General features: G+C 38.1%; 1 long non-coding RNA gene across 1 annotated transcript; it reads right to left on the bottom strand.

The window, feature by feature from the left end:
* Positions 1-441: 441 nt before the first annotated feature.
* LOC115790775 (uncharacterized) lies at positions 442-1,352 on the bottom strand. Its single transcript, XR_004020812.1, has 3 exons — positions 1,318-1,352; positions 959-1,063; positions 442-567 (listed from the first exon to the last, which is right to left on the bottom strand). It is a non-coding gene; the product is annotated as an uncharacterized LOC115790775 (long non-coding RNA).
* Positions 1,353-26,047: the final 24,695 nt, after the last annotated feature.

Below are 26,047 nucleotides of genomic sequence, written 5' to 3'. Positions count from 1 at the left end.
ACCCATGTTGCCTCAGTCTGCAGTAGGAACGCCAAGAGTCACTCAAAATTGTACTTGCAGGTCTAACATATCGCTGTATAATAGGAAGTAGTCTTTCAGAATTTCGTCGGCGAACAAATTTCAACACAGGCCTCCTTCTCCATTGATTGACTTCCAACAATCCAAAATCCCAGCCTCTCCTGCGCCAAGTAGCACCAAATCGCCCGCGTGCATACTGAAAAATTAGAAGTTTTTGGAAAGAGGACAGTGTTAAGGCATGATTTATTTGCAGTTGTCTGAACAACAATTTCATAGATACAGATGGACCTTTTTTTAAGATCACCATTATTCACCAATTAATATCTTAAATAAATTCATATCTTTACTTTTCTCTTGTGACAAAACTTGCTTTCATAAATGACAACAAAACCATGTCTTCCACCTATTCTCATTTTTCCCGTCCTCTTCAGGTCTGCTTGCACACACACCCTCCTTAGTGTCTTGGACATCTTGGACAAAGTGCGGCTGCTTCCACAGACTCCCTCTTCAATTAAGTCCACTTGCCTCAGTCTTAGCCCTTGTGCAAACCTGCAGCAATGTAGTAAACCTATATGAATAATGTTAATGTGATATTAACACAGTTTATTACTGACTTCTTAATCATGTAAAAGGTGTTACTGTTATGTCACATGTATGAAATTATTATAAAATAACAATGTGGTAGAATAGAAGGGATATTACTAAAGGTGGTTCTACACACTACTTAATCATGGGGTGTACTTAGTTTTTCATATACTGCTTCTTCATTTTTGCGTAGCTTTTATTAAATAAATAATGAAATATTGTTGCTGCTTATTCAAGGTTGCATTTACCTAACAGTTTGTTTTTAATATTATGCTATGAGTCACAATAGTTTACTACATGCAGTACATATGTACTTACTGTTTATCATGACTATATGTATGTCTGTGTAACAAACCTATGCATGAACATCATCCAAGAAGTCAAGGAGGAGCGAGAGCCTGAGAAAATAGACCCATCTCTTATGGATTTGGACATGAATCTATTATGTCTTCGACACACCCTTTGAACAAAACATGCCATTTGGTAAAACATAATGAATACACGAATTAATACAATAAATATCAATAAACAACAATAATAATGTTTTACATTTTTGTGACTGTGCTGATTAGCTGATGGTATTTTACAAAATGTCTTACTAAAGTACTTTCAAAGTACTCTCCAAATGTAAATGACTAACCTAGAAATGTGTAATTCAGGCATATGGAAGACATAGGTCAAATTTAAGAAATTTATAGGAAATCAAGAACTTACCAGCGATATCCATCTCTTGTGTTGCCACCTTTTCTCATTTTCATTTGTCTTTCACACAGAGAGCATCTCTTCTTTTTTGAGAGTAATTTCAGTTTTTGAAGCCATTTTATAAGTACAAGCTTCTTCTTATTTCCCCTTTGTGTTATGTTTAACAATTTTTGAGCGGTGTTCATGTTGAATGGACTGCAAGTCGAATATGAATCACATATTGGCGCCAGATAGTAAAGCAGCTGTCTGGTCCGTCAGTTAATGGTCCCCCATTCACTCTGCTTCCACGGCAGTAAGAAAAGTAAATAAAAAATAATAAATAACTTCATTCTTTAAGTGCAAAAAGCAAAAAAAAAAAAAGTTCACATTATTTGGGTTTATTGTCAATTTAGATTCAGTTAAGTGGGACAGTGTACCCTGTTTTCGTTACAGCCGTAGGAGTGCCTGTGCATCACTTTAAATCTTCCCCCTCCAAACTAAGCTCTGCTGGAAAGAACCGGCTGCCAGTAGGTGGCAGACTGCGGTCTAGTGGGAATATGCGCATTTTCTTTTATCTCTGGAGGAGAGAGAAAGAAGAAGTGGGCGCCAACAGCCACACTTTGCCTCCTTTTTTGGCGTACCTCACAGTTCCAAGCTGGCAAAAACCACTGGATTACAAGAGTGTCTTTGGAATAAAATCGCCATACTTTCTACTGTTGTAAGGTTGCAAGGTAAGAACATGAATTCTTAATATTACAGAAAATTATGCACATTTTTGTCTTTTTTTGATAACATGCTGTGATGTTTCAGGGTTGGCACATTTTTGAGTATATAAAAAAAAAAAGTTAAATTCTGCACTTTGTATTTGCTTAACTATATTACTGGCTCATTATCAATGATAGCCATTAAATGTTCCAAAGTTACCAGTAAACCATTGAATGTTTCCAATACAATATTCTAACATTTCAGAGCTATGCCTTTAAGAAGAAGGTACAACACAGCCAACCAGGTACATCCATCTGTGAGTGCTGATGGCAGTGCTGGATCTGCACAGGTGGAACAACTTGACAATGTAGAGGGTAAAGGAGAAAGTAAACAATCTTATCCACAAGCATTAACTGACTACACTCATGTAGGCTTTTTCAGTATGACACCTTTAATGCACCAGTATTTATAAATCACTACCCCCTAATTCTATACTCCTCTCAAACTTCCTACAGTTCTCTATTAAGTCTTCAAAAATACAGGCGGAAAATACCAATCATTACTCATTTTTGTAAGCGCAAACTGTCATATATGTTAAAAAGCATTCTGTTGTAGAATTTGACTGTTTTCACAAGCAAAAGTTAGTATTTATTGGCAGCCATAGACTGAAACGTAACATATATTTTAGAATCTGCTAATAACACAACAGTGAAGACACCGAAATAATTTAATTGTTGTAGAAGAAGAACATTATGGAAAAGAGAAACTCAAACAAAAAAACCCAACACTGTTGCCATACATTGTATAATACAATTAAAACATCAAAATTGATTCCTTGGTTTTCATTGTATCTAAACATGTCCTTTTTCTTTTGTTTTGTGATGATATATATTTTTTTTACCATTATAGCACCAGGAACTCCATCTGTGTTGGCTCCAACTGCTACAGCAATAATTCAGCAGCTAAGAGACAAAATTACTGTCCTTGAAGATGAAAGAAATTTCCTCAGAGAACAGCTGAAAAAGCACTGGATAACATCCCTACTACTTCAGGTGAAACACAGAAATTGTGATCTGCTTTGATTGATTGATAATTTAAAAATGCAATATGGCTTATATATATATATATATATATATATATATATATATATATATATATATATATATATATATATATATATATATATATATATATATATATATATATATATACATAAAAACAGAGGACACCTACAATCTATAGCCTCATCCATTTTTTAGAGTTTATAATCTAACCTGTTGAAGAACTTCAACTGTCATTCATCTTTCATCAGTCCGGTCAATGAAAAAAATGGTTTGTTTTTAGAGTCGTGGCCAAAGGCTTCAGCACTGAGAAAGCAATATTTATTTGCCAGTTACAGTTTTTGAAAAATATGAATTGCTTGCGAGTTAGCACTCTGTGTTGACCCTGCGACAGGCTAGCGACCTGTACAGGGTGTACGCTGCCTCTTGCCCTATGTCAGCTGGGAGAGGCTCCAGCCCCCCCGTGACCCTGAAAAGGATAAGCGGAAGAGAATGGATGGATGGATGGATGGATGGATGGATGGATGGATGGATGGATGGACGGACGAATTGTTTGTGATAGATTCTCACTGTGTCATAGACACATTTATAAATAATTTAATATAAACATGTAAAAGTAGATGGATAAAAAACTCTGTGCCATTGTCACAACTTTTGACCACAGCTGTATACTCCACTTGTCTCTTTTTCACAGTACAGTTTATTTTGTTTTGTTTTTTTACAATTCTCAGCAAAACGACATCATTCCCCCTCAAGTTCCAGTTCCTCAGATTCATCAGCCTCAGACTTTGAGTCGTCTTCTTCACTGAGTGACGGGAAAAAGAGCAAGAAGGCCAAGAAGAAGAAGAAGAAAGTGTCACAGTTTGGCAAAAGAAGCAGTTAACATTTTTTTTTCTTTTTTTTTTAGAAAATGTCAGATTTGCTGACACAGTCATATAGCTATGTGTCACAGTGAGTTCTGTATTGTATGACTGCTCAGTTGTGTGATTTTAACATTTTAGGTATTAAGAGTGTAAATATTGGAAACAATTCAACACATATATACTTACTTGTTCATGCCTCTGGATGTGTTGTGATTGTTTTTTTCTTGGCTTTTACAGTGAAACACCCAGAAGATGTCAAACACAGGTATATGTTTGTTCTTAAAACATTCAAGAAAACACACAGCCTGGACCGAAGTTGTGAAAAACTCAACGTGGATCGAAACACTATTGCCTACACAGCCGTCATTGCTGAAGTCCTTGTAGGGTTCCACCCTTTACTGGCGGCTCACTCCTTAAGTATGCAAAAGAGGTGAAGGTTTTCCTTGATGATGAGCCAGAGTTAAGAGCAAGAATAGACAAAAAGAAAAAAGAGAGAGAGTTGTTGCCCATCTCTTACAAAATCAAAGGGAATTAGGAAGTTCTTTTTGCTTTTTTCTATTTTTTTGTCACAACCTTTTGAGAAAATGTTTGCAGTTTTAACATGAATAGTTTAGTTAATGAGAAGTCTGTTTTTTCCAGCTATTTCCAGGATTGGATGATGTTTTATTAATTTCTTTCTGATAACTATTCATGTGTGATAAGTTTTTCTTTGAATATTATCCATACGAAGTGAAACCATAGGGTTGTTTTATTGATTTACTTTGTTTTATTTTTTCGCATGTCTTTGTGTTGTTGATGTTGGTTATTTGTTTGTATTTTCATTTTGTAAATCCTGATCTCATATCTTAGAATACAATATTTCTTTATTTACTTATGTTCAGGCATTGATCAAGTTATCATTTTTATAAGGTTGCTTCAAGTTTATCCATGTTGTGTTAAACAGACATTGCTTTGTTCTTTAAGGAAAATGACAATAAAACTGCAAGTTCATGAAGGAATTTGGTCAGCATTTTTAGTTTAGTATATGTAAACAAGCAGAAATTTCTTCTTGTAATCTGATGGTTTTTGCAGTTATTGCTATAGAACCTACCACCATTATTTCCAGATAATGCTCACACTTCTTGTAGTTTGCTTTAATAGGTTATTACATAGAAACAGTCGGTTTTGCATTTTGCAGCCCTGATTCCTGCTTATTACACAGAAACTACCACAAGCATTTCCAGATAATGCTCACACTTGTTGTAGTTTACTTAAATAGGTTATTACATAGAAACAGTCGGTTTTGCATTTTGCAGCCCTGATTCCTGCTTATTACAAAGAAATTACCCTAAATATTTCCATTTAATTAGCCAAAGCATTAAGCATAATATTTAGGCTATTAAGCAAAGCAGAATGCTGAGAACCTAAGGTATAATTAATTCAAGCCTTATAACATGGTAATACCATCCTATTATGTTAAAACATTAGCCAATATTACTTCATAATTTTGCGTTTATTACAATTTATTAAAAATTATGAAAAGTTAAATGCATAAACATTACTTCCTTATTGCTATCTCCATACAATATTTTTACCACATTTTTAAGCTACTGTTACTAAAGGGTTTAGCCTCATGGGCATATCTCTGTTTCCACAGCATTACCATCAGTTTTGGGGGCCTTACAATCCATTTTACATAAATTTCAGTGCAATATTACTCAATTGTAACCACTGTTGTTGCCAACAGTATTACTTGATATTAGCTGGTAATTACCTTGATAATTGGATGGCAATAACCGTTAAATTTCCTCATTATTACCTTCTGTTTCCAGCTTTTTCACTGTTGTTACTAGTGGTATTACTTGGATATTAGCTGGTAATTACCTTGGTAATTGGATGTAATGTCCTGAATATTACCCCATTATTACCTTTTTCCAGCTTGTTACGCCATTATTACCCACTTATTACCACATTATTACCGAGCTGTAATAGAAAGTGCTACCAAAATTTTATACATTGTTTCACCTATTTGAATTTTACTCACTAGCTGTCAATTCCTTTTCTCTCAATTCAGCTTAACTGTGTGCAAATGGAAAAGCTACAATATTGCGATTAACTGTGTTAAATGTTACACTGGGATCTAGTATGACAAGCACAGAGACAAATCAATTGTCTGAGGCCACTGCTCTAATCGTAACACCATTCCACTGCACGTGATAACAACTACTTTACAACAAATCTTTCAAGAATTTTTGAAAAAAAGAGTACAGTCAGACATCAATACATATAACTGGCTTCAACACTTGGATCAGGTACAGGCTTTTCAAAGAGCAGTTTAATTACAATGATTTTAAATGTTTGTGGTGCATAGACTATTAATGAAGACAAATCACTCGTAGATTTTCTATTAAAAGTATTCATTGATGTAAGACTTTGAACCGTCTTTTAGCTATTGGGTTGAGCAGAAGTAATTATTACGCTTAGTTCAGAGTGATCAATAAGATAGGTGTTGGAGTTATGGTATAAATTCCTTTCTGTTTATTATGAATTATCATATCTTCTGTTTGTATATTTTCTATAAGTTGTTTTATGTACATATGACTGTTGTTTTTATGTTTGAAATGGAAACACGTGGTGACATTTTTTACAAAGGAAGTTGTAGTTACCTGCAGGCTGCTCTCAGCCTGCAGAGAACACATATAGGATACGTGTCTCGTATACGCCATGTTACATGCGCACATGTCACAGTATGCTTACGACCATATATGGTAAGGAAAAAGCCAAGAATGTTGTTTATTACATGCTGTAAACTGTGTTTGATGTAACCCACGTGATCTTATCATGAAAATCCGAATAAAAGCGCTGCGCAGGAAGCAGTTCCCCGGGACAGATAACTTCTGCTCAGCCGCGAGCTGAGTTCAAGGAACGGATCTCTCCTCCTTGCGCAAGTTCAAAAGAGTTGTGTGTTTGTTCTCTGAGTTATTAAAATGATCTGAACCTATCAATAGGTTTATTTTTTAACCATTGCTTTGAAATGTTAAAATAATAAAGAAAGATGCTAAAGTAATAGCAGAGCAAGAAGGTCCTGGGTTCGAAGGTGCTGGCCAGCTTTTCTGTGTGGAGTTTGAATATTCACCCTAACCCTAACCCTGTGCCTTTGTCAGTTCCCTCCTGGTACACCTGCCTCCTCCCACAGTCCAAAGACATGCTTATTCTAATAGTAGGTGGTTCTATCCATGCAAATGTGAAAATGAATGGTTGTCTATTTGTCTGTGTTAGCCATGTGACAAATAGGTTGTGCCCTGTCTGTCACCCCATGACAGATATGAGCCAGTGTCCATACAATCTCAAAAGCCCCACTTTCATGATTGTATCAGATGGATGTTTTAAATTTTGTTTTTGTTTTTTGGGGTAGGGTGGGGGGTTGTTTGTTTGTTTTATTTGGATGACAAGGGCTTTGTAGAGAATGACTGCAATCAGAGTCAGATGGCAATTGTATGGTCACAGGTAGCCTCCCATGAGACGACCTCTGCAATCGCCTTGGAATGTAAAGTGGAAGCTTTTGAGTTGAGTCACCCTCAACTTGTGGGTGACTAGTTGATTGCCACCGCCATCCTATTTCTACTATTTCTCTTCTTCTAGGGTGACTAAACCATTAGGTGTAGGTGTAGGTTGCTATGTGGGAGAAGACATAATAGGTTAGCTACATCCCTGACTGTATGAAGAGAATTTGAAAAAGGTTAAAATAAAAAAAAGTGAAGCTGTAGCATCACAAGAAATTTTTCTGTGACGGGGTGGGGTGGTGGTGGTGGTGGTGGTGGTGGTGTGTGTGTGTGTGTGTGTGTGTGGGGGGGGGGGGGGGGGGGGGGGGCAGGAAAAGCAGTAATTGAAAAATGTATAAAGTAAAGAAATTACATTTCCAGTATGCTTCTTTGATGAAGGCTTACTGTAAGTTCTAATTGTATAAAAACTGCAGACTGTTGGGCTCTCCTTCTCTCTGTCACTTTCGCCTGCTCTGTCTTTCACTTTCTGTCATGCTTCCCCACTACACTCCCTCCCCCAACCGATCCACACACTCCCTCCACTGGTGTTCTTTATCCCTTTACAGTGACATTAAAGGAGAGCAGTGTCTCCTCTCTCTCCTCAGACAAACTGACTTTAAGTGTATTATTGTCTAACAGACTGGGCGGGGGCATTTTTCTGGAAATGGACTCACACACAGTCCATCAGAAATAAAAATCTGAAGACACTTTGGAAAAGCTCAGAGGAGCCTTAACACACCATAGGCCTTCTTATATGTTGATTACGAGTGAACTACAATTTGTATAATGTTGTGGACAAAAAAGGATGTTTGGATACATTATTTGACACATCTGTGAAACTTTCATTTTTATGATAGCATTGAAATAAACATTTAGACGTGCTTTGGGTGTATTGTATCAAATGTAAAATGGTGCATAATTGAAATCATGACTTCTCCCTGCTTTAACCATTTGAAAACTCCACACTTTTACCTCTCTTAATTTTATCCCGCTCATTCTGATGTTTTGTTAGAAAAGTAATTTATTGCCTGTTGAAGAAACAAAATCAGTCTTTGCCATGTGTCTTGTTTTTTCATAAATAAAGGTATAACATTTAAATTTAACATTTTTTTTAATTGACATGGTCATCCAACTCTAGAAACATTCTGAAAACATACAAAAGGAAGATAGCACTGTGCAGAATGCTCTACTGATGAAATTGCACAAATTTGTTCAGTTTCCCTCACATACATGAAACCAGCTCTTTTGATCAGGAGTGGGACAGAATACTTCCTGGCTATCATATGACTGTGATGACCCTCTATTATTAGACCGATCAGAGGAAGCCTTTGCAGGAGCAGATCTATAATCTCAGCTCTAGAGATTAGTCATCTTAATGGCAGAGTCAGCAGCCGAGCACAACCAGTGGAAACATTGAGAGTAAGGAGAACCTCACCTACTGTACAAACTCCACTCAAAACAGTTTTCAAACAATACTTTCTGGAAATAACCACAGAGCTTTGCCAACACATTTTTACAAAAAAAAAAGAAAATCTCTCTGAGTTTATGTCATTATAAGAATCGCACAGTGTGTTAATTTCCTTACAAAGGTAAGATGATTTGTTATGGGGACGTGTTTTTATATCAGATGGTTATGTTAAATGACTTCCAATAATCCAAGCTTGGGGAAGCATCGTGACAGAAACCTAGAAGAATATTTCAAGAGAGTTTACAAAATATCACAATATTTATTTAGGAATTACAATTTTATATATGGTTTCATTCATAGGCTCAAGAGTAACTGGACCAACTAGCGTAATTTGGATGGGATAGTTTTTAACTCTTGATTGCAGTTGATGACTGTCTGAAGTCTAGAACCTGTGGAGATCACAAAATGCTTTGTTTCTTCCCTTGAGACACTCCACCAAGCTAGGCTTTTATTGCAGCCACCTTCACTTGATGCTTATTTGTCAGTCTGTCTGCCTTCAGTTTTGGTAAGTTACTTCAGGCTGAAGTAACTTACCTGGCCACTGAAGAATATACCATTTCTTTGCCATGAGAAACTCATGGTTTGCTTTTGCATTATGCTTTGGGTCATTGCAGTATGATTTGGGCCGCTATGTAATGGTATGACCATTTTTGCAGCATTTGGCTGAATATGAGAAAAGAGATCATCCCTGTACACTGGAAAATTCATCTTTCTACTTCTACAGCAGTCACATCATCAGTAAACACATTGGCAGCCATCCCTTGGATACCTTGGATCATGAGCTGTTCCTTTCCTTGGCCGTACTTTTTTCTTCCCACCACTGTAGTACAAGTTTATCTTGGTTTGATCTGTATGAAGATATTTTTCCAGAGCTGTGGAGGCTCTTTTAGCTGTTTTCTCTCAGAATCTAATCTGGCTTTTCTGTTCCTGAGTGGTTTGGACCTTATTCTAAAATCTCTGTATTGATATTGATGAAGTGGCCTCTTGATTGCAAAATAATAAGCCTGTTCTTGACTTGATTAGATTCCCTTAGTGAAGAATTTTTCTTAACAATAGAACTAATTCTGTGATCATCTACTTCAGTGGCCTTCCATGATCTTCCAGGTCTTTTGGTCTTGCTGGGTGAGTCAATCCATTCTATCTTTTAAGAATGTACCTGACAGATTTATTATATTTTTTCAGCCTAATTATGGCCTCCACAAGGCCTCCTCCTTGTGTCAACATCTCTTTGGACCAGGTGTGAAAAGTTCCAGTGAATAGCTGTCAAACATAAATTCAGCACTCAGAATCAGATTATATTCTGCTTAATTTGTCATAGAATTATGAGGGAACAGGGAACAGGGCCCACTTGCCCGAGGAAACTGCTTCTCAATCAGTGTTCCAATTACTTTTGAGCTTCTAAAAGGAAGGATTATGATTAAAAGAAGGCTCTAAATCCTAAAGAGTGAATGCAACACTTTTTTTAAACCCCTTGTAGTAAAACCGAAGGTCTGCACTTCAGTCACATCTTGTTTGATTTAACATCCCTTGCTGGGTTCATTACTGGTTGTGTCATTCTCTCATAAGCTGAAGTGAGGTGTGTAGAGAGTGGTCCCAAATGTAGATTTTAAGACAGAGTGATTTAAACAAAAACTAACCTTTATTTGGCAAAACTGAAAATCTAGACAGCAGGTGAAAATGCAATTCAAAAGCCAAAGAGCAAGTGGAAAAACAATTCAGGTGTATTCACTTTTATTTATATAATGCCAAATCACAACAAACAGTCACCTCAAGGCACGTTTTATTGTGAAGTAAAGACCCTACAATAATAACAGAGAAAACCCAACAGTCAAAATGACCCAAGCAAGCACTTGGTGACAGTGGGAAGGAAAACCTCCCTTTAAACAGGAAAAAAAAAGACCAGCCTCAGGGAGGGACAGTCATCTGCTGTGACCAGTTTGGTGTGAGGGGAGAGAAACAGGACAAGAGACAGAGATTAATAATAATAATAATAATAATAATAATAATAATAATAATAATAATAATAATAATAATAATAATAATAATAATAACTAATGATTAAATGCACAGTGGAGTATAATCAGAGTAAAAAGAGGTGAATGAAAAGAAACACTCAGTGCATCATAGGTGTCATGGTCCTGGGCCATCTGCCCAGTGTTTTATGTTTAGTTTTACTTTCCCTGAGTTTTGTTATTTTTCGTTTATTTTGATACTCTTGTTCCCTTTGTCCCTGCTTCCTTGGTCTTGTCTGTTTTGTCATTTTGTCTAGACCCTGACCTCCTGTGTTTTCATGTTGAGTTTATTCCTAGTGTTGTGTTTAGTCTGCGTCTCTGCCCCGTGTCTGTGTGCCAGTCCCCCGTATGTAGTCTGCGTGCACCTTGGTTAGTCACTTCCTGTATTATTTTGACAGTCTTGTGTTCCCTGTGCTCTGTATGTAGTTTTGCTTCCCTTATGTTATTAGTTTCATTTGCTTCACCTGTTTTGCCCTGCTGTTTCTTCTTGCCCTAATTACCTGCTGTGTATTTAAGCCCTCAGTCTTCATCTGTTCGTTGTTGCGTCATTGCCGGTGTTTCCCCTTCCTGCTGTGTGTTCCCCAGTTAAGTAATCCGTAGTTCTCCCAGGCTTGTTTTCGTGTTTTGCCTTTGGTTGAGATTTTGTTGTTTTTTCTCCTGTGAGCCGCAGCCCAATAAAGCTGGAAAAGTTTGGCTCGTTGTGACGCGTCCTGCATTTTGGGTCCTGCCCTTCCACCGCACAGCCAAACCATGACAATAGGAACCCCCCAGCAGCCTAGGCATATTGCAGCATAACTAAGGGATGGTTCAGGGTCACCTGATCCAGCCCTAACTATAAGCTTTATCAAAAACGAGAGTTTTAATCCTAATCTTAAAAATAGAGAGGGTGTCTGTCTCCTGAATCCAAACTGGGAGCTGGTTCCACAGAAGAGGCGCCTGAAAGCTGAAGGCTCTGCCTCCCATTCTACTCTTAATTATCCGAGGAACCACAAGTAAGCCAGCAGTCTGAGAGCGAAGTGCTCTGTTGGGGTGATATGGTACTTTGTTGGATCAGCTGAAGGCTTTTCAGGGAGCTTTTAGGACCGCCTGATAATACTGAATTAGAATAGTCCAACTTTCAATTAATAAATGCTTGAATTAGCTTTTCAGCATCAGTCTGAGAAAGGATGTTTCTAATTTTAAAAATATTGCACAAGTGCAAAAAAGTGTCATATCTGTTTAATATGTACATTGAAGGACATATCCTGGTAAAAAATGACTCCAAGGTTTCTCACAGTGTTACTGGAGGCCAATACAATGCCATCCAGTGTAAGTTTCTGGCTAGACACCTTGCCTCTAAGACCTGCTGGGCTGAATACAATAAACTCAGTTTCATCCGAATTTAAAAGTAGAAAATTAGAGGTCATCCAGGCCTTTATGTCTTTAAGACATTCCTGCAGTTTAAATAATTTATTTGTGTCATCTGGCTTCATGGATGGATAAAGATACAATAGATATCACCTGTGTGACAATGAAAATTTATGCAATGTTTTCTAATAATACTGCCAAAGGGAATTCAATTCAATTCAATTCAATTCAATTTTATTTATATAGCGCCAAATCACAACAAACTGTCGCCTCAAGGCGCTTTGTATTGTGGGTAAAGACCCTACAATAATACAGAGAAAACCCAACAGTCAAAACGACCCCCTATGAGCAAGCACTTGGCGACAGTGGGAAGGAAAAACTCCCTTTTAACGGGAAGAAACCTCCAGCAGAACCAGGCTCAGGGAGGGGGGGTCATCTGCCGCGACCGGTTGGGCTGAGGGGAGAGAAAGACATGCTGTGGAAGAGAGCCAGAGATTAATATCAATTAATGATTAAATGCAGAGTGGAGTATAAACAAAGTAAATAAGGTGAATGAGAAACAGTGCATTATGTGAACCCCCCAGCAGACTACGCCTATAGCAGCATAACTAAGGGATGGTTCAGGGTCACCTGATCCAGCCCTAACTATAAGCTTTATCATAAAGGAAAGTTTTAAGCCTAATCTTAAAAATAGAGAGGGTGTCTGTCTCCCGAATCCAAGCTGGAAGCTGGTTCCACAGAAGAGGGGCCTGTAAGCTGAAGGCTCTGCCTCCCATTCTACTCTTAAGTATCCTAGGAACCACAAGTAAGCCAGCAGTCTGAGAGAGAAGTGCTCTGTTGGGGTGATATGGTACTATGAGGTCTTTGAGATAAGATGGTGCCTGATTATTCAAGACCTTGTATGTGAGGAGAAGAATTTTAAATTCTATTCTAGATTTAACAGGGAGCCAATGAAGAGAAGCCAATATGGGAGAAATATGCTCTCTCTTTCTAGTCCCTGTCAGTACTCTAGCTGCAGCATTTTGGATCAGCTGAAGGCTTTTCAGGGAGCTTTTAGGACAGCCTGATAATAATGAATTACAATAATCCAGCCTAGAAGTAATAAATGCATGAATGAGCTTTTCAGCATCACTCTGAGAAAGGATGTTTCTAATTTTAGAAATATTGCGCAAATGCAAAAAAGCGGTCCTACATATTTGTTTAATATGTGCATTGAAGGACAAATCCTGGTCAAAAATGACTCCAAGATTTCTCACAGTGTTTCTGGAGGCCAAAGTAATGCCATCCAGAGTAAGTATGTGGTTAGACACCATGTTTCTAAGATTTGTGGGGCCGAGAACAAGAATTTCCGTTTTATCTGAATTTAGAAGCAGCAAATTAGAGGTCATCCAGGCCTTAATATCTTTAAGACATTCCTGCAGTTTAACTAATTGATGTGTGTCATCTGGCTTCATTGATAGGTAAAGCTGAGTATCATCTGCATAACAATGAAAATTGATGCAGTGCTTTCTAATAATACTGCCTAGGGGAAGCATGTATAATGTAAATAAAATTGGTCCTAGCACAGAACCCTGTGGAACTCCATAATTAACCTTAGTGTGTGAAGAAGACTCCCCATTTACGTGAACAAATTGGAGTCTATGAGATAAATATGATTCAAACCACTGCAGTGCAGTACCTTTAATACCTATAGCAAGTTCTAATCTCTGTAATAAAATGTTAAAGTCAACAGTATCAAAAGCTGCACTGAGGTCCAACAGGACAAGAACAGAGATGAGTCCACTGTCAGAGGCTGTGAGAAGATCATTGGTAACCTTCACTAATGCTGTTTCTGTACTGTGATGAATTCTGAAACCTGACTGAAACTCTTCAAATAAACCGTTCCTCTGCAGATGATCAGTTAGCTGTTTTACAACTACTCTTTCAAGAATCTTTGAGAGAAAAGGAAGGTTGGAGATTGGCCAATAATTAGCTAAGACAGCTGGGTAAAGTGATGGCTTTTTAAGTAGTGGTTTGATTACAGCCACCTTAAAGCCTGCTAATAAAGACAAAAGCCAACTAATAACGACAGATTGATCATGTTTAAGAGTGAAGCATGAATTAATGGTAGGACGTCTTTGAGAAGTCTAGTAGGAATGGGGTCAAATAGACACGTTGATGGTTTGTTCAAAGTAACTATTGAAGTTAACTCTGAAAGATCAATTGGAGAGAGAGAGTCTACACAAATACCAGCAGTGCTGAAAGCAGCCAAACATGAAGTTAAGTCGCTGAGATGATTATGATTTTTTTTTTCTGTAATGGTTAAAATTTTAATTTGTGAAGAAATTTATGAATTTATTAATACCTAAAGTGAAAGGAATACTCGGCTCTACAGAGCTCTGACTCTTTGTCAGCCTGGCTACAGTGCTGAAAAGAAACTTGGGGTTGTTCTTATTTTCTCCAAAGAAACATGACATCCAAGTCACACATGAAAAATCATCATTTTGTGAGGCTTTGCCATAGCGTTCTACCCTAAAAGTGCTGATAAAAAAAACAAGGCTACCTAGAAAGCGTTTCAGCCCACACAGGGTTTCAACCCCAACCCTATATATCACCCTGATCGAAGGTTATCATTAATGAAAACAAACAAAACATAACAAAACATAAATCCTGTTGACTACAGTCTACTTACCAGTATAAGTGATATATGCTCTATATTTGTTTACTTGTTTGTTTGCTGCATGGAAATGAAAGTATTTCATAATATTTATATGCATGTTTTGAATACTGTCATCAGACACTGTTAGCCCTTAGGCACTTTTACATTGTCAAAGCTGGCCCTCCTTGAAAAAAAGTTTGAACACCCCTGATTTAGTGCATAAGCTCAACCAACAGTCAGGATCTATTCCATGGCCCAAAGGAACAGGGAAGTGACCCACTTGTCCAAAAAACGATATTCAACTTCAACCCTCCAGCATTAATAATGGTTAGGCTCAGGTGACAATAAAGTGGTATGAAAGGGGTCCCAAATCAAATTGTGTCTAGGGCTCCTTGACGGCTTGGGCCAGTCCTGTTTATAGAAGTATGTGCCCTTTTTCATTCATAGGGTGACTCACACTGTTGGGTCAGATTAAAAGTCTCTAAAAGTCTAATAAAATCAGAAGCAAACTCCAATGATGGGCAAAAGACATGGATACTAAAATAAGGACTCTCTCATGATAAATGGCAAGAGAGCTGAAAATTCCTGCATGAAGCTGAAAGTCATGTTTGGGATCTGTCTTTTAAAATACATGAAAATGGTGATTTGCTCTTCAATATAAAACCAAGACATTTAAATATGAAGAAACAGCCAAGTAGAACTGACAAATAACTAAAAGCATTTCATATGACTGCAAAGCCACTCTACCGACTTCTCATCCTAGACCAGTTTAAACATGAAAAATAAGTAATTTGGTGGAGCAGACTCCACGAGGGAGTAACTGGGATTCTGCAATGATAAAAGAAAGTAATTAGTTGAGATGATCTTACATAAGACAGTTTTAACTGTGATGAAGTATTTCTGTGAGGAGAATTCAAAGTGTACATTGCCTTGCACTGATCCTGACAGGAATGAATGAACAAGCAGTAAAAGTTACAGTAAGATCTACATTGTCATAGACAGCAGTGAGACACGGAGAAACATAATGCTGGGCAGGGTTGTGTTGTGAAAACCCCCAATCCATATTAAAAAGCAATAAAATTATTAAAACTGAGTTATTTGTCCTGTTTCATTCCTGATAAGATGTAAACCATCATGTTTAAAAAGGTCCCTTTTTTCATATCTGTGTTGTGTGAATACAGGAACTGGACCCCAAAGCAGGACTTGTGGAACTGGACTGAACTTAGAATAACATAGGGCTGGTCAGCAGCCAGAATAACATTAACTAAGGATTTCTAGGAAATAACATGGAACTAGGGAAACAACAGTGGAAAGGGAACCTACAACGATGACACAACAAGAAACTGAAGAAAACACAGACAATGTATGCACAAGAAGTAATGAGACTAATAAGATGAGGGGAAGCAAAACATAACACATTATACACAAGACAAGGGCTAGCAAAGTAAAGCAGGAAATGTGACTGGACATGACAGACCAGGACTTAACAAGACAAAACACAAGGACTGAGGGAATGCAATAAACTGTAACCAAGAACATAATTTAAGTAACTACACTAAGAGGTCTGAAGCTACAAATAAAACCCGGACAAGGAACCAAAAAGGGAAGAACTCAAACTGCAAAAACCCCCATCACAACTAAGAATCAAGGAAAGATTACATAACAGAATTAGAAAGTTCAAGAAACGGAAACGCAGGGTCACAGACCCAGCATCATGACACTGTCTGGGCAAGGAGTCAAAATTAATTATTAAGTACAATGGCAGCGGTAAAACTCTTCATCCAATTATGCAGGTTAAAGAGGAGAAGAAAACACTCAGAGCTTGTGCTTATGAGAGGGCCAAACAGGACACACTTTCTACTTTCCAGGCTTTCTGCTGTGGTTAAAGACTCCTGTTTGCAGTGAAGTTTGTGGATTGTCTGGCCATCACATCATTAGTACCTGATTGCACTATCACAGTGTGGACAAAAGGATAGGAGCTGTGGAGCACTGGAATAAGATCAATCAGGTCATCCGTCCTCTCCCCTGAGACACTCTAGGTGATGGAACCAGGAAGCCCAAAAAAACAGATGATAAAGTCTCCAACTAAAAGAAAATCAGGTTGCACACTCTCAGGACTGCTTTTAGAATGCCTTTATTGTCATTATACAGGATGTACAATGAGACTGAGATTTTGTAAACAAAGTTAGTAACTGAGTTATATTATTGTATGTATAATTTATGTATAATGTATAATTACAAATGTATATGTTTTATAATCGTAAGACGTGGGCAAACCACCAAACAACATGGCTTGAGTCTTTTATCAAGTATAATGACCATGTCATTCCAGGGCTGCACGCTTACTTTATCAGGTGGCTGCACTGGGACTAGTACAAAGGAGTATTAGGGCCACATTGAGAAACAAAATGTTCATTTTGAGAATAAATTAAAAATTTTTAGAAAAAAGTTGAAATACTATTTTGAGAAAAAAAAGTCGAAATGTGCAGATTAAAGTCGTTTCAAGTCAAACGACTGCCACGTCATGTCTGCTACACCTTCCAGAATGTCTTCTATTATGAGTTAGTGAAACTACACTTTAGAATTGGTTTTAGTAACAAGGAAATGATTTCTCTTTTAGTACATAAACATGAAGTAGTGATAAGTATGAGGATATTAAAGAGAGAGTGCAGAAAGCTGCATCAGCTACGAAGGAAAAACTACAAAAACAGGAAATGGTCAGATGCAAGGATATTGATGGTCGCACCTTCATGCAGTACAGAGGGAATATGCAGAATCACAAGACAGCTGATCAAGTTGTTTCATCTACCCAAGGCATTTTGTAGAGAGTATAGCTGCTGTGGCCGTTATTTGACTTGAACTGACGACTTCGACTTTTTTCTTGAAATTTTGACTTTATTCTCAAAATGCTCAAAATGATTTATTTTTTCTCAATGTGGCCCTCACACTCCTTCATATACTAGCAAGCTAAATATTTCAGTAGAGCAAAAATAATTTAGTAGCACACATAAGTGCAAAGTTTGATATGTTTTTTTGGTCGAAAACATTTAATACTGGTCAAAAATGCATTTACGTAGACTGAGTGACAATAGAACTGGTTCTTTAATTAAACAACATTCTGACATGAAAGAAGCCTTACAAACACTGTAATGAACAAATTATTCACTTTTTAATATCAACCTTAAGTAAAAACAGCTATTAAAATATGCCTGTTAAGTTTGAAACTCTGATTGTTTGGCCAACAAAAATAAAATCTAATAAATACAAATAATATCAATAAAAAATAACCAACATAAATAAAAGTGATACCTCTCACATTTAATAGACAAGCTGTATGCCTCTTTGCAGCCCTGCATTTAGCCAACAGGTGCCGGAGCACACAAAGGGTTAAAAAACATTGGCCTAGGTAAAAGAGCCAAAATGTTTTTTCCGCCTTTCATTTGCAGCCACAAATTGTTTTGCAAATTGACTTATGTCCAGTAAGTCAAGTTTATCCTATATATGAAAATAAACTGACAACAAGCCATATTCAAGGAAACATTCCAATAGACCATTTTACCTCATTCAAAGAGTTTCTGACTCCTGCCGCTGGCTCCGCCTCCCAAACACTCAGAGCCGTTCAGAGGGGAGCGAGGGGAGCGCAGTGGCATGATGCTATGTTGCACCTTCAAAATAAAAGCACACAAGTTAAAGATTTTTCTCCTCCGCGGTGTAATTTTTGGGTGGGACAAATCCACCTGTCTCTAATATTGGGGGGAGATCCCCCCCCCCCCCCCCCCCCCCGTTCCTACGCCTATGATTGCTCCCAATACCAGATAGGTCAAAGAGGGGAAGAGAATGCCTCTTTATGCCTTTTACAATGGATAACCAGGAGGGAGATCAGCAGCGACAGCTGCAGTTGTATATAGATATATACAACTGATATATATCTGTATATAGAACTTGCTAACACAAGGAAAGACAGACAAAAATACAACCCTGGCTCCAGCTGAAGGAGATATTCAGTAAGATCTTCAGTTGACTAGAGTTGTTTTTAACTCCAAGATCTCAGAGTGAGTACTTTCCTATTTTCCTTGGTGACAGCCATGTTGTAGTACAATGTCAGTCACGACATCGGTCATCCCAGTGACATTCCTCTCAAAATGTCCTCTTCAAAAGGGTTGTTCCCAAGACCCAAGAGAAACGTAGGCCAAAAATGTAACATCCATGTGGTGCTAGGAATTTTTTATCATGCTTGTAATTGAAGGTGTACAAAAAACATACCTCCATTTTTGGGGGGTTCTTACAGGTTTGGATTGTAGTAATATATCTTTCTATAACATTAGAGAAATTAAGGAGCCACAAGCCATTGAAGCCAGTATTTTGTTTTCTCAAGCAGCAGCAGAGAATTTGTAGCACCAGCCTGCTGATAGCAACCACAGCTCAAATGGCAGCTCATATGCAAACATAGAAATTCATAGTTTGATGTCAGTCTGTTTTGAAAACAGGTGCCAAAGTGGGATCTTCAAATTCAAAATGTTTTAACTCCTTTTAAATTGTTCTTAATTCTTTTTTTAATTGCTTTTTGTACTGCATTGTTCTAACCAGCTAATTTGTGCCCCACCCCACCACCTTGAAGAATTTTCTGGTGTGTAACAGTGTGTGTTGTATTTACATTTGGCATAAACTGACCTAAAATTTAAAACAGGAAAAACAGGACTCAGAGAAAATCAGGTTTGTTCACATTAGATGAAAACACAAATTAATGGATTATAAGACAATGTACAGTAATTTTGAACTTTAATGTACATTGTAAACAAATTTCCTGAGGTTGAATCTTTCTGTTCTTTCTCTTTAGTAAGGGAAGTGTGTGTGTGTGTGTGTGTGTTGCTAACAGCAAGAGATAATACGGTCATTTTGACACTTGAGAGGTTTTCCATCAGCTGCTTGAGGCTTCTTCAAAGGCACTTACACACACACACACACACACACACACACACACACACACACACACACACACACACACACACACACACACACACACACACACACACACACACACACAACGCGTGTTCCCTCGCACTTTAGTGCACCCACAAAGCCACAATGCATCTTGGGAACCATTAAGGAAACTGGAGACCACCACAGTGGGCAAAGGACACTTTGCGGGAGGGAAGGAGGACGAGAGAGATTGATGATAGAGGTGGATCTCTTCTGGATTGCTTCATGCTGTAACAAATGGAAAACCATTTTGACTGTATAGTTAGAGGTCAGAGGAATATTGGCTTCTCGTTCATGGTACTAAAGATCTGCGTGTATGTTGATTCCAACTCAGAATCAGAAAATTTTGGACACTTCAGTTGACCACCAGTCACTTTAATTAAAAGAGCTAATTAATAATCATTAATTTAGGGTCATTCCACCTAAAATCAAATATGTGAAAACTTCCCACCTGACCTCTCTGAATCAGCAGTTTTTACTGTATGTTCACCAACTGAAGTTTATTTAATGAATGCTAAAGTCACTGCATGTAACCCTATTATCTTAGGCTCGTGTTAGCTTATGGAGCTATGATGCCCCAGCAATACTAGTTAGCTACTGTTTTTTAGTAAGCTTATGTGTTGTTCACAAATAAAGCCTGAACTAGCTCAAACAGTTAGAACCAGCACCAAGTTCTGTCACATATAGATGCAACCTTTAAAATTATTATAAAACCACTGTCTGTGAACATCAGTCCAGATATTACTGCATCATTTTATTTTATTTGTTTAAGAGCAGTGACATTCTGTCAGGACAAGCAAGGCGAGCAGTGCTTGCCCAGTCAAATCTAAAAATCAATTAGAGCATACCAAAGTGAAATTGATCCCTTTTATCCTAAACAACGTTGTGTCATAAAACTTCACACCTGTTTACTTCTATGCTTTACATTATTACCATTTTGGCACAACTGACTATTGTTGCTGGAAGCACACTTGCCTTGGATTCAACTGGAAACTCCACACCAAGCTTAAGAGGAAAAAGACGTTTAATTTGCTTTTCATTATACATAGATTATAAATCATAGCAATTTGATTATCTGTATATTCAAACATTTGACTACTTGTAGGTACTGAAGGTGCAGTGAATGCTTTAATTCTAATCACTGCAATATAATGGTTATGCATTGCTTGGATTCAACATACTGTTGAAGAGGCCTGTCATATGTTAATTTCCAAACTGCATTAATGCAACCATAATGTAAAAACAAAACTGCACGTGGTTCTTTGATGCTCATGTAGTTTCAGTGTTTTCATGTGTGCACTCATGTAATCAAAACACATTGTCCAAAATGTCATGGTATGTTGAAGCTTTGATAGTTCCCTTTGCTGGAACTAAAGGGCCGAGCCCAAAGTGCAATAAGATGAGTATCATTCTCCTAGCAGCTGCAAAACCCTGACTCATCCATCGAATTACCAGTTGGAGTAGCATGATTCATCACTTCAGAGTGATGTGATGAATCATGTGTGTCTACTGCTCTAGAGTCCAGTGGCAGTGCGCTTTACACCACTGCAGCTGGTGCTGTGGATTGCACTTAGCGTAAGGCTTGGATACAGCTGCCATAGAAACCCATTTTACAAAGCTCTCTGCACACTGTTCTTGAGTTAATCTGAAGGCAAAATGAAGTTTGGAGGTCTGTAGTGATTGACTCTACAGAAAGTTGGTGACCTCTGTGCATAATGTGTCTGACACTGCTCTGTCATTCTAAGTGACCTACCACTTTGTGAATGACAGCAACTCAGCCGCAATCACTTCCACTTTATTATAATGCCACTAATAGTTGACTGCGGAATATTTTGTATGGAGGGGAATTTCACAACTGAATGCCCTCCATCTATTTCCTGTAACTCAACAGCTGCCTTGGTTCTTGATTTTATACATTTTGTGGCCAGTGATTGGAACACTTGAATTCAATGATTTGGATGGGTGAGTGAATACTTTTGGCAATATAGTGAATGTTATAATCATCACATAAGTCACAAACATATCTGTTCTAAGTAATCTGTACCACCAGTTTGTCTGTTTTGTGGGCAAGAGATATGGAATTCATGAGAAAGATACATGTAGCAACAGTTTGTGTAATGTCTTCCTTACCTGAACAGGTAGGTCCACCCTGCATCCTTGCTTCTGATTCTGCTCCCTTCATTGTCTTTGCCATCTCCCAAGTATTCCACCACACACACATGCTGTAATCACAAATATGCACCAAATCAGTTTTCAGAGCTACTGCATTCTTGAGTGCCACTACTTCCCAAACTTAATCAAAGCTTCATTATTGAATCATTACATAATTGAATGCCAACCATCTCTTTCCTGTAGCTCAGCAGCTGTTAGCCATTTCCCAAGCAGGTCTTCCCAAGCAGCCAGTCAACCAGGATGAAGCATAGTTCACAACAAATGATCTCATTACACCACTAGTCCATTCACATTTCCAATCTATTTTCCCCCATTTAGTTATTGAGGAAAAAAATTAAAAATCCAGCCATGACAGCTCCATAGTCAGAAACATGCAATTAGAGAATCCAGTGACCATAGTCAAATGTACATAGTCAAATGCATTTCAGGAGCCAAATCAAATGACACTGAGTCAAATTTAAAACTGCTGGCTATGGATAAATGTAGGTTCAGTAAGACTGCAGTTTATATAGATGATAACACCAGTCAGAGTTCATTAAAGTTAATACTGAGTCAGTGTACCTTCATCTTCTTTAGGTTTCTCCCTGTAGGGATTGCCACAACGGAACGTCTGGCTCCATCTTACCCTATCCCCAGAATCCACTTCTGTCACATTAACCCTCTTCATATCCTCCTTCATTACATCCATGAAGCTCTGTGGTCTTCCTCTTGTCCTTCTAGCTGGCAGCTCCATCTTCATTATCCTTTGTCCAATATAATAACTATTCTTTATCTCCACATACAAACCATCTCAGCCTTCCCTTTGTCTTCAAACTGTTCAACCTGAGCTGTCCCTCTGATATACATATTTCTATTCTTGTCCATCCTGGTTACTTTCAACAATAATCTTAGCGTCTTTAAGTCTGTATCCAGCTTGGCCTCATCTCTACTTCACCTCTACTGTGCACTCACTGTTCATTGCTTTGAACGGTTCCCCTGAGGTATTTCAATTCAGCCATCTTCACCGTGACGGTGAAGGTGCCTCACTCTCATACACACACATGTATTCTGTATTCATTTATTTTAATGTTTTAGATGCTATTGCTCTATAAACATATCTAAAACATTAATCAGAATAAGCACAGAATAATGGATGCTTGAAATCCCTAAAAAAGTCGGTTGCCCCATCCTGTAGAACCCACAATTTTACAAGTAGGGGAGGGATATTTTTCTCACACCTTCTCATATACCAGGTACATAATACTCTTTACAACAGTCCAAATCATGTGAATAGTATCACAAATATTCAAAGAAAACAAAATCTTCAATCAACTTCAGTTTGATATACCCTAGATATGACACATGTACCAAAACTTCTTTAGAAAGAGTAAGTTTATATTATATCCAAAATATGAGATGGTATTCTTTCTAATTTTGCCAATATGAATTTCTGAAATTGTCAGGGCTCTGAAGGCAAACTGAACTAAAATAAATAAATAAAAATACAGCTTTATTGCTGATTCTCCAAAAACATACAGAGGCAAGGAGCACTTCAGCAAACGCTGGCTGGCTGAACACTGGAACAAAAAACACACCTCCATGAGGAAGGACACAACAGAAGAAAATTGAGGACTTAAATACAAACAAGAGGTGATTATGGAGAAATGAAACAACTGGGGAACACAGGGCACAGGTGAACTGAATCTGATTAATTAAACAAGGGGAGCTAAACCGAACACAATGCACACCGGATAAGGACTGGAAAATAAAACAAGGTAATGACTAACATGACAAAAATACAGACTTGAAATACAGAACACAGGGAAACCAGAAATTAATACCAATCAACTTTAACTGCAACAACCCGTAATAACTTAAGAAACATTGGGAGACATTAAATAACAAAAAATGAGAGCCCAGAGAACTGAGAAAATCTTCACAGATGTTGAAGGAAGATCAGTTAAAACAGGAAGAATGTGGAAAAATCAGCTGGAGGCATGGAAGATGTTCCTTCTGTGTAAATCATGTTTAAAACAATCTGAAGCCACAGAGCAATGCTGTCACCAAACTGACTATAAACTGACTGCATTAAAAACTTATGCTAATTATTTGACTGAGACCACTGCAGTGACTCCATGGGCTGGGGTTCCAAAAAAAACAACTACAAAGTCGCATCAGACTCAAATTTTTCCACCAAGCAGCAGAACCAGCAGAGCTTTAAGCTGGTCTTGATGTTTCTGTGCATGTTTCTGTCCTGGTCCTGGGTCTGTAAGTCAGTGTTTCTGTTCTGCTCTTTCAGTTCTGTTGTCTCTCTTTAATTCTGTGTTACCTCTCCTCTCTTTGCCTCTTGTGTTAATATTGTCTGTGTTTTCTTCAGTTCTGTGTTGTGTCACTATGTCTTGCGTTGTATTTCCTAGTTTCTTCCTGGTCAGTGCATTCCTGGCTCCTCTCCAGCCCATTTTATATTTTGTATATCTTCCCTGAGTTTAGTAGCAAATAAAGTTGCATGTTTCTAAATTCACTCTTGTCTCATGAGTCTGCATTAGGATCCAATTCCTGCCTTCCACACTGCGGTTCATGGCAATTTATGGTGACTGTGACTTCATTTTTACATTGCACTTGTTATTATGGAGAAAAGATAAACTTTTTGCTGTGGCAGCTTTCCAGAGTTTTCACAGCAGTGCAGGATAATCAAGTTCTGTGGTTACACATTTTACTGACGTCTAATAAGACCTCAAACACACAGATCTCCTTAAAGCAAATTACTAAATAAGCAAATGCAACGAGTCCTCAAGTATCTAAAACTGTTGCTGCTCTATAGAAACAAATAGATTTGGATGGAACACTTTATGGTGGCGCAGTGGTTAGCACTGCTGCCTCACAGTTAGAATACCATCTGGAAGGCCTGGGTTCGATTCCACCTTGGCCCAGGCCCCTCCCTCTCTCTGTGTGGAGTTTGCATGTTCTCCCCGTGCTTGCGTGGGTTTCCTCCGGGTACTCCGGTTTCCTCCCACATTCCAAAGACATGCATTTACTGGGGTTAGGTTAATTGGCTAATCTAAATTGCCCATAGGTGTGACTGAGTGCGTGAATGTGAGTGTGAAAGGTTGTCTGTCACTCCGTGTTGGCCCTGCAACAGGCTGGCGACCTGTTCAGGGTGTACCCTGCCTCTCGCCCTATGACAGCTGGGATAGGCTCCGGCCCCCCCGTGACCCTTAACAGGATCTGCGGAAGCAAATGGATGGATGGATGGAACACTTTATGGTGCCAGAGCTTTTTGTTAGACATGTGGAACTCTGACATTTCCTAAAAACTGGACTAACAGATAAAGCAGTGATTTATGTCCAGAGATGCAAACAGAAGCTGACATCTGAGTTGCAACTAATGACAGGAAAACATGCTGTGGAAGAGTGCAAGATATTAATAATAATTACTGATTAAACACAGAGTAGTCAATAACCACAGAGAGAGTGAAAACAGGTGAATAAAGAAGAAATACTCAGTGCATCATGCAGCCTAGGCATATTGCAGCAAAACTAAGCACGGGTTTGAGGTCACCTGATTCAGCCCTAACTGTAAAATTTATTAAAAAGGTAGTTTTAAGCTTAATCTTCAAAGTAGAAAAGGTTTCTGTCTCCCAAATCCAAACTGGGAGCTGGTTCCACAAAAGAGGGGCCCTCAAAGCTGAAGGCTCTGCCTCCCATTCTACTTTTAAATAACTTATGAAGCACAAGTAAGTCAGCAGTCTGAGAGCACTTGTTGGGTTCAAATGATACTATGCGGACATAAAGATAAGATGGGGCCTGATTATTCAAGACCTTGTATGTAAGATAAAGGATTTTAAATTAATTTCTTGATTTAACAGGGATCCAATGAATAGAACCCAATATGGGAGAAATATGCTCTCTCTTTCTTTCAAGTCCCTATCAGTACTCTTGCTGCAGCATTTTTAGGACATACTAAATTATAATAGTCCAGCCTAGAAGTAATAAATGCATGAGCTAGTTTTTGAGTATC

This window comes from Archocentrus centrarchus, chromosome 2 (assembly GCF_007364275.1).
Source record: "Archocentrus centrarchus isolate MPI-CPG fArcCen1 chromosome 2, fArcCen1, whole genome shotgun sequence".
NCBI classification, from domain to species: Eukaryota; Metazoa; Chordata; class Actinopteri; order Cichliformes; family Cichlidae; genus Archocentrus; species Archocentrus centrarchus.
The sequence above is the reverse complement of the archived record's forward strand: the minus strand, read 5'-3'. Positions and strand labels throughout refer to the sequence as shown.